Source organism: Muscardinus avellanarius (genome assembly GCF_963383645.1).
Source record: "Muscardinus avellanarius genome assembly, chromosome: 3".
NCBI classification, from domain to species: Eukaryota; Metazoa; Chordata; class Mammalia; order Rodentia; family Gliridae; genus Muscardinus; species Muscardinus avellanarius.
This window is the reverse complement of record NC_137788.1, coordinates 116598146-116607676: the sequence shown is the minus strand read 5'-3', so window position 1 is coordinate 116607676 and position 9531 is coordinate 116598146. Positions and strand designations below refer to the sequence as shown.

At 44.4% G+C, this 9531-nt stretch overlaps 1 pseudogene across 1 annotated transcript; it reads left to right on the top strand.

The window, feature by feature from the left end:
- The first annotated feature begins 8324 nt into the window (after positions 1 to 8324).
- LOC308260762 (large ribosomal subunit protein eL21-like) lies at positions 8325 to 8791 on the top strand (annotated as a pseudogene). Its single transcript has one exon. The product of its transcript is annotated as a large ribosomal subunit protein eL21-like (transcript).
- The last annotated feature ends 740 nt before the right edge of the window (positions 8792 to 9531 follow it).

The window sequence follows — 9531 nt, the reverse complement described above, 5'->3', positions numbered from 1 at the left end:
GAGACAGGAGGATCGCAGGTTCAAAGCCAGCCTCAGCTACTTAGTGAGGCCCTCTGCAACTTAGTGAGACCCTGTTTCAAAATAAAGAATAAAATAGGGCTGGGGGGTAGCTCAAGGTAGAATGTCCCTGTGTTCAATCTCCAGTACTGCCCCCCACCCCAAAACAGTAAAATTTAAAGAACAAAAGTATTAAAAATAACGATAGGTACATTAATTTGCTAATGGTTGCACAGCATAGAAACGTGTAGTTGTGGGGCTTATGGTTTGGAATAGGCTGTGCATGAGCAGAACCTGACATGGGGCTGGGCGGGCTGGAGGGTGGGGGCGATAAGTGGGGGTGGTGGGAGATGGACGAGGTACTAAGTCACATATAACAGTACCTAACTACGAGCAAAGCCTCAGTTCCAGGAGGACAAGGTAGCGCTGTACTTTCATGGGCCCCTTCTTTATGGGGGACAAAGAAGTAGAGTGATTTTATACACTGCACTGGTTGGAATAGAGTTGGGACAAATGGTTTCCAGAGAGCAGAGTACTCAAGTAGCTGAACCCTAAGCGGCAGAGGCCAATTGACTTCTAAAAGCCAATCGGGAGCCATGCGCAGAGGGGAAGCAGAGACAAGCTCCACCCGGAAAGGAGTGATCTAGTCTGTAACAGAAAAAAAGGTGACGTAAAAACAAAAATGAACTAACAGAAAGCATCTGAAGATGAAGATGGAGATAGTACCGGTGTGGATGCCTCAGTCTCAGAAGAAAAGACCTGGGAGGATCCTTTGTTGAAAACAAGGAAAAACATTTACGAACAGAGTTGAAGTTAAAGGCAAGATTCCTGAAGAGCTTCAACCATGGCTTATGGATGACTAAGACTTAATTACAAGGCCAGACTCAGCTCCTTTATTTTCCTCCCGAGAAGCATGTGGATTTCATGCCGTAGAATTATGCAAGTTACCAGAAGTGTCCGAGAGACCCAGATGACGAGGAGGATGCCGCAGTGAAGCAGCAGGGATAAAAGAACGCGCCCACGGAACGCTGAGTGCAGCTCTTCTCCCAGCTCCAGAGACCGCAGAATGTGGATGGCTCTGCACATCACCCCGGCACACCCGCGTCCCAGGTGCCCGAGCGGTGCGTCTCTTGAGCATATCTGTGCACACTGGAGCAGTGTTGACCTACTACGTGCTTCTGGATGGGAAGAACTTTATTCCAGAACATTTTTCATGGTTTTCTAAAGTTCCAGGCAAAAGAATTCTGCAACTGTGTTGTGTTCCCATGATGAGGAAGTATCTCCTCCCGAATACCATTAGAAAACCACATCGGGTCTTGTCACTCACTTGATGTTTGAATCTCTGTAAGAACTTTTATTTTTTTTTGCGGTACTGGGGATGGAACCCAGGGGCACACTACCTCTGAGCTACACCCCCAGCCCTGTTTTTTCATTCTATATTTTGAAACAGGGTCTCACTGAGTTCCAAAGGGCCTCACTAAGTAACTGAGGCTGTCCGCAGACTGCGATCCTCCTGTCTCAGCCTCCCAAATGCTGGGATTCCAAGCGTGCGCCACCGCGCCCGGCTTATAAGAACTTTTTTGTCGTCTTTAGTCCTTCTTTTATACAAACGATGAACAGTTCTGTGTGACAGAATTGACATTTGCTTTTAAATAGAAAAACTAAATGAACTGGTTTTTTTCTCTTCGTTTTTTTCTCTTCTCTCTCTCTCTCTCTCTCTCTCTCTCTCTCTCTCTCTCTTTTTTTTCCACTTCAGAGTTACTCCAGTGTTTTCTCCAGTGGACAACAGATGGCTGAGCTGGAGAGTGTCTCATTCTGTAGTCAGCAAAGCTGCTTTTGAACTCGTGGTTCTGTTCTTTTGACTCTGTGCGCTTTTATATGTTAGTTCTGTAGGACAAAGAGCTCGGATACCCAGCGTCAAGGGTTCAACTTGCATATTTCACTGAACACACGCATCCCCGCGTGCTTCCTCCATCTAAAAGATGGTGCTGAAGGTACAAGCCCATCCTTTTAAAATGTATCCGTGTTGTTCTTTAGGCATTTGATATTTGCTGAGATTGTTGAGAAAATGGCAATCTTGTGGTTTTTGTATTTTTATTTGTATCTAATGCATGTATTTTTTTGTGATACTGGGGATTGGACCCAGGGGTATTCTACCTCTGAGCTATACCCCCAGCCCTATTTTTTTTTTATTCTTTACTTTGAAACAGGCTCTCACTAAGTTGTGAAGGGCCTCATTAAGTAGCTGAGGCTGGCTGTACAAACCTTGGATCCTCCTATTTCAGCCTCTTAAGAACTCAGATTACAGCTGGGCATGGCGGCGCACGCTTGTAATCCTCCCGCTTGGGAGGCGGAGACAGGAGGATCATGCTGGTTCGAAGCCAGCCGCGCTGGCTTAAGAGACCTTGTTTCCAAATAAAAACATAAAATAGGTCTGGGAGTGTAGCCTGGAGGTAGAAGGGTTTCCAGGAACCCCAGTACCACCAAAAAAAAAAAAAAAAAAAAAAAAAAAAGAACTGAGATTACAAGCGTGTGCTACCATGCCCAGCTATAATGTACATTCTAATAATAGTCATTTTTTGGTACTGGGGATTGAACTTGGGTATATTCTACCTCCAAGCTATCTATATCCCCAGTCCTTTATATATATTTTTTTATTTTGTGGGCCTGCCTAAGTTGCTGAGGGTCTGGCTAAGATGCTGAGGCTGAGCTCAAACCTGTGCTTCTTGTGTTTCAGCCTCTAAAGTTCTGGGGTCACAGGCGTGAACTGCTGTTTTCAGTCTGTACAAGACAATCTTTTAGGAACTGTTTTTCAGATCTTCAATAAATTTTTCTTTAAATTTCAAAAAAGAAAGATGTAAATGATGATATCAATAACATAAAAATATCCAAGAAAGAGTAAAAATTGGCCTTTCCCTGGTGCCTGCATGGTTTATGGGACATAGTAATCACTCAAAAGTTGAACAAATAAATAAGAAAATGAATCATGAATAAAGTTAATGGACACAGTATTTTGAGTTGAAAGACCCTGTAGGTCAAATAATTTAATTTTTTTCCTTACACTAGTTTCTTGGTAAAATTTTATTTAATCAAATTGTAGGGAAATTTTTTTTACATACTCATGGGAGCTGGGCGTGGTGGCGCACACATATAATCCCAGCATTTGGGAGGCTGAGACAGGAGGATCGTGGTTAGCGGACAGCTTCAGCTACTTAGTGAGGCCCTTTGCGACTCAGTGAGACCCTGTTTCACAATAAAGAATAAAAAATAGAGCTGGGGGTGTTGCTCGAAGGTAGAATGCCCCTGGGTTCCATCCCCAGTACTGCAAAAAAAGAAAAAAAAACTACCTCAAGGGTAGATATTGATTTAGCTTTATGGCTCCTCCTCCTCCTCCTCCTCCTCCTCCTCCTCCTTTTTTCTTTCAGTGGGAATAAAGACCAAAGAGGAGGGGTTCTTAATAGCTTACTTCAAGCTCTTTTCTCTTACAGTTCCTGCACATGGCTTCTAGTTTGCTGGAAATCCCCACTTTTGCTTGCGAGAAGGGGGGAGAAAACTTACTTTCTTCCCTTTCTTCCTCCCTCCCTCCTCCTCCTTTGTCAGGGGCGGTTTTTTTTTTTTTTTTTTTTTTTTTTACCTCCAAGCCAAACATCTGCCCTTTTTATTTTTTGTTTTGAAACAGGGTCTCACGAATTTTGGAGGATCTTGCTAAGTTACAGAGGCTGGCCTTGATCAGGAACCTGCCAACCCTCTTGTCCCAGCCTCCCAAGTCCTGGGATTACAGGACATGTGCGCCAACATGCCCAGCTTAGAAGTAAAACTTTAAAAAATAAAGGTCCTGTCCTTTGACCTTCGAGATAAAGGAAGGGAGAAAAACAAGGCCATGTTGGTTAGTAAATATGCGGTATAGAGGTCGTAGTGCGGGCGCCTTCTTTTAACATGTCCCCCTCGGCTGCAGTCCTATGCTCTCAAGCAGCATACCACGGCTCCTCATTCTCTGTGGCAGCCCCTGTGTATCTGGCCAAGTCTCTGACACCCTTGAAGAAATGTTCCCGTCACAGTGCTCTGGAAGAACTCCAGGCTGCTGTGTTCTTGTAATGTCTGAGCGATGGCAAGCCGGAGAGTCTCCATACTGCTTCTGTTGATTTCACCTAAGATTGTTTTAGCCTGCTCTATTCCTCTTCCTCCTCCTCCTCCTCCTCCTCCTCCTCCTCCTCCTCCTCCTCCTCCTTCTCTTCCTCTCCTTCCTTCTCCTCCTCCTCCTCCTCCTCCTCCTCCTCCTCCCCCTCCTCCTCCTCCTCCTCCTCCACACTGAGAATTAAACTTAGAGACATTCTACTTCCAAGCAATACCTCCAGCCCTCCTCCTCCTCCTCCTCCTCCTCCTCCTCCTCCTCCTCCTCCTCCTCCTTCATTTTTTTGCGGGTCTGGGGATGGAACCCAGGGGCATTCTACCTCCAAGCCACACCCCCTGCCCTATTCCTAAACTTTATTTTGAAACAGGGTTCTCACTAGGTTGCGGAGGGCCTCACTAAGTAGCTGAGGCTGTTCGAGAACCGCGATCCTCTTCAGCCTCCCGAATGCTGGCATTACAAGCGTGCGCCACCACACCCGGCTCATCTTATTATTAAAAAAAAATGTAGATAGTCTCACTAAGTTGCTGAGGACCTCACTGAATTGCCGAGGCTGGCCTTGAACCTGCGATCCAAGTACTGGTATTACAGGCAGGTGCCATCACACCCCATAATCTTTATTTCTTCCCAAAGCAGTCACTATCTGCTTGCCCTTTGTGTCCCATCTCACACCAGGAGCGACTTCAGCAGGAACTGCTGACGGGGCTCTGTTAGCAGAAGTCAGGCTGGGCGGACAGCGCCAGACAGCGCCACGCTGTGACCTGCTCCCTTTCCCACAGGGCCTGTCATTTGGTTTAGATATTTCTTAAGGACACAGCGAACTCGGTGACCAGTAGATGGCAGAAGAACCATTTTTTTCCTCCAGTTTTTAACCAAGGATTTCTTTTTCTTTTCTTTTTTTTTCTTTTTTTGGTGCCTCTGGAATATTTACCGTACTTAATCGGTACCTGAACTTAGGGGATTGGTCTAGACATCTAGTTATAATACCATAGTACTGCAAACCAACTCAAGAAGACATTGTCAATTGTATTGCTCTGGATCCTTATTTTATGGATGAGAAAACTGTCTGGTGATATAAGTGACTGAAGGTCAGGTGTGGCATTGAAAATACTGTCAGGCCTGGCCCTCAGGTTTCCTGACTCCCAGCCTCGTGTTCTCTTTCCTCTCTTAGACTGTTGCTATTAATTTATTCTTATTTTATTTTTATTTTTTTGCCAGTCTGGGGATGGAAACCAGGGGCATTCTACCTTCGAGCTACACCCCCTGCCCTATTTTTAATTCTTTATTTGGAAACAGGGTCTCACTGAGTTGCAAAGGGCCTCACTAAGTAGCTGAGTCTGGCCGCTAACCATGATCCTCCTTTCTCAGCCTCCTGAATGCTGGGATTGCAAGCGTGTGCCATCACACCCAGCTTCTCCAAACTTACTAATCTTTTTTTTTTTTTTTTTTCAGTACTGGGGATTGAACCCAGGGACATTCTACCTCTGAGTTACATCCCCAGCCCTATTTTTTATTCTTTATTTTGTAGCAGGGTCTCACTGAGTTGCAAAGGGCCTCACTAAGTAGTAGCAGAGGCTGTCCGCGAACCGTGATCCTCCCGTCTCAGCCTCCCAAATGCTGAGATTACAAGTGTGCGCCACCACCCCTGGCTAGAATATGGCACTTAAATAGCAGCCAATAGATAGGCATTACCCGGAGGCCTGGAACGAGGCTTCTCCCCTGGAACCCTGTGCAAGCTTAGATGCCTCCCCTCCGTGAAAGCCTTTCTCATCCTTCCAGGGATAGCAAGTACGCCCTTCCTGGTGTCACAACTGGGGCTTTCTTGTCCTTATGGCATTGTGCTTTGCATAATGACTGTCCTCCATGCACATCTGTCTTACTGTATTTTGATTTTCTTCAGGGAAGGGACTGTCATTCTGAGTCAGTTTAGTCTTTCTACAGAGAACGTGGCTCAGCAGCCCTCAGCATCCATTCTGGGTTCTCTCTCCTTCTCTTACAGCTAGAGGTCTGGCTGTAAATGACTGTTTTTCCTATTAGGTGCGTTTGCATGATATTTGGAAGGTTAAGAGTGAGTTGAAGGCTGGCATTCTGTGATCTTGGCTATTTCTTTGTTTGTTTGTTTGTTTGTTTGTTTTTTGGTGGTTCTAGGGTTCCTGGAAGCCCTTCTACCTCCGGGCTACACTCCCAGGCCTATTTTATATTTTTATTTGGAAACAGGGTCTCTTAAGCCAGCGCGGCTGGCTTCGAACCTGCGCGATCCTCCTGTCTCCGCCTCCCAAGCGCGGGGATTACAAGCGTGCGCCACCACGCCCGGCTGGCTATTTCTTTTGGAAAACAAATTTTTGGAGATGTGGGTGTGGATTGGCCATTTTGGGAGCATTCCAAGATTTCTTTAAAATTATTTTATTGGTGTGTTATAATAATCTACAGTAGTGGGATCCATTGTGTTATATTCGTGCATGCACACAGCTTGAATGGGTCTATTTCATTCCCATATACCCCCCTTTCCTTCCTCCCATCTATTCCTTAATTGTTTTCCCTACATGCCCTCCTCCTCCTCCTCCTCCTCCTCCTCCTCCTCCTCCTCCTCCTCCTCCTCTTTCTCTTCCTCTTCCTCCTCCTCCTCCTCCTTCTTGTTAGGTACTGGGGATTGAACCCAGGGGCACTCTGTCTCCAAGCTACATCCACAAACCTATTTTTTATTTTGAGACACGGTCTCACTAAGTTGTGGAGGGTCTTGCTAAGCTGCAAGGGGTGTCCTTGAACCTGTGATCCTCCGGTATCAGCTGTCCAAGTACTGGGATTACAGGTGTGTGCCACCATTCCCAGCTCTCTTCAATTTGTATACGATCTCTCTTCTTTCTTTTTCTCTAGCTTCTACATATGAGAGAAGATATGACACTTGACTTTGTGAGTCTGGCTTATCTCATTTATGTTCTATTTATTTTCCTGAAAATAAAATAACTTCATTCTTTAGGAATGCATAAAACTCCATTTTGTATATGTGCAACATTTTTTAAAATTCATTCATCTGTTGATGGATACCTAGGTTGATTTCATAAAATATTAGGTTTCTGATTCTTGAATTTTAGCTCTGGTGATGTATTAAACTTAATAGTCCTGGAATTTTTTTAAATAATTTTTTATTGGTGCACTGTGGTCATACATCTCAATGGGATAAAAAAAACTTGTGGAGACATACACACACATCACCCAATCAGCCCTACCCAATCTCTAACCCCTTCCCTCCCCCTCCCTCCTACCCATGCTTGGCTTCCTGATTGACTTTGATATGTTTAACTACATCATGTGCTTTAAAGAGTTTCCCTTATCCTCCCTCTTATCCCCTCAGATATGTCACCTTAATTGTTCCTCTATAGGGTCCCTTCTTCATCTAGAGTGCCTCCTGTTACCCATTTCTCCCTAATATTGTGCACATTAAGAAAATAATCTGATTTCTTTTCTTGTGACATTTAACTGTACACGCCATAAGTTTGTTCTCCCTTATGGCTGAGCAAAATTCCATTGTGTACACATCCCAGAGTTTTGAAATCCACTCATCTGTTGAAGGACATCTTAGCTGGTTCCACGGTTTGGCAATGGTGAACTGTGCAGCTATGAACATGGTTGCTCATGCATTAGTTTGGTATTTTGGTTTTCATTCTTTTTGGTAGATACCCAGAGGTGGTATTGCTGGATCATATGGTAAGTTCCTTTTCCTTCTTCTGAGGATCTTCTGTACTGTTCTCCAAAGTGGTTGCACCAACTTGCAATCCCACCAACAGTGTATTAGAGCTTCTGTTTCTCTACACTTATTCCCACTTACTGAAAACCTGAAAGCCAGAGGTTAGTAACTTTGACAGGATGATCCACTCACAACCAATTTTTTTAAAATAGAGGTCACTTGGATCTGGAAATCTGCTGAGAGATTAGGTGAGGCCGCGGCAGCTTCCATTGCTTTCTGGCCACACAGTTGAAGAAACCCGCTGGCCCTTTGCAGTGGAGCAGGCCCCAGTTCCAGGCCTGCCACACAACAGGCTCCGGGCCCGGCCTCACTTGCTCCAGACCCGGCCCAGGAATTTTTTTTTTTTTTGCTAATTTTTAATAATTCAGCTCTTATCATTCTAGGCATCAAAACCCTTTTTATTTAAGATACCTAAAATGGCCTTTCGCCACCATCTTCCAGTAATTTGCCAACATGAGGAACACAAGAGGGAAGAGGAGAGGAACCGTTACATGTTCTCCAGGCCTTTTAGAAAACACGGAACTGTTCCTCTGTCCACATATATGCAAATCTATAAGAAAGGTGATATTGCAGACATTAAGGGAATAGGTACTGTTCAAAAAGGAATGCCTCGTAAATGTCACCGTGGCAAAACCGGGAGAGTCTATAATGTTGCCCAGCGTGCTGTTGGCACTGTGGTAAACAAGCAAGTCAAGGGCAAGATTCTTGCTAAGAGAATTAACGTGCATGTTGGGCATATTAAGCCCTCTATGAGTCGAGACAGCTACTTGAAGCGGGTTAAGGAAAACAATCAGAAGAAGGAGGAAGCCGAAGAGAAAGGCACCTGGGCTCAGCTGAAGCGGCAGCCTGCTCCACCCGGAGAAGCTCACTTTGTGAGAACCAACAGAAACGAGTCTGAGCTGCTGGAACCTATTCCCTAGGAATTCATGGTGTACTAGGTGTAAAAAAATAAATAAAGTCCCTTGGGCTGTAAAATGCTGTTAATGAGTAGAATTGTGGTGTTTTCTCCCTTAAAGAAACAGTTAAAGCAAGATCTTTATTTTTTTAATTTTTTTGTGGGTCTGGGGATGGAACCCAGGGGCATTCGACCTCCGAGCAATACCCCCTTCCCTATTTTTTTATTCTTTATTTTGAAACGGGGTCTCACTGAGTTGCAGAGGGCCTCACTAAGTAGCTGAGGCTGTCCGCGAACCGCAATCCTCCGGTCTCAGCCTCCTGAATGCTGGGATTACAAGTGTGCGCCACCACACCGGCTTAAAGCAAGATTTTTAAGTGTGTCCCAGTTGGTTGTGTCCTGTCTTTACTCTTTACATTTAGTATTTTCATTGCTGATCAGCTTCCTGTGCATCAAGTATACTCAATAGGTTAGAAAATGGCCAAATATTATTTATGAAATATTTATACTGGTTTGAAGATGGTCTAAATCACCATGGAGAAAATATGTACAAAAATAAGTGGAAGGTAATCTGTTATATAAGTTCAGGAAAAATCAATTTCTCAACTGTATTGTAAATGGTTAGATTTTAAGGATCCAGAATTTGCCCGTGAAGCCTACCACTTAATAGCATCCTGTTTTTAATGAGTTAGTTACTAGTTCTGAATTACTTTAACCATTAATGGAGCAGGACTCAGAAAACAAATGTGTAAAAACATTCATTTT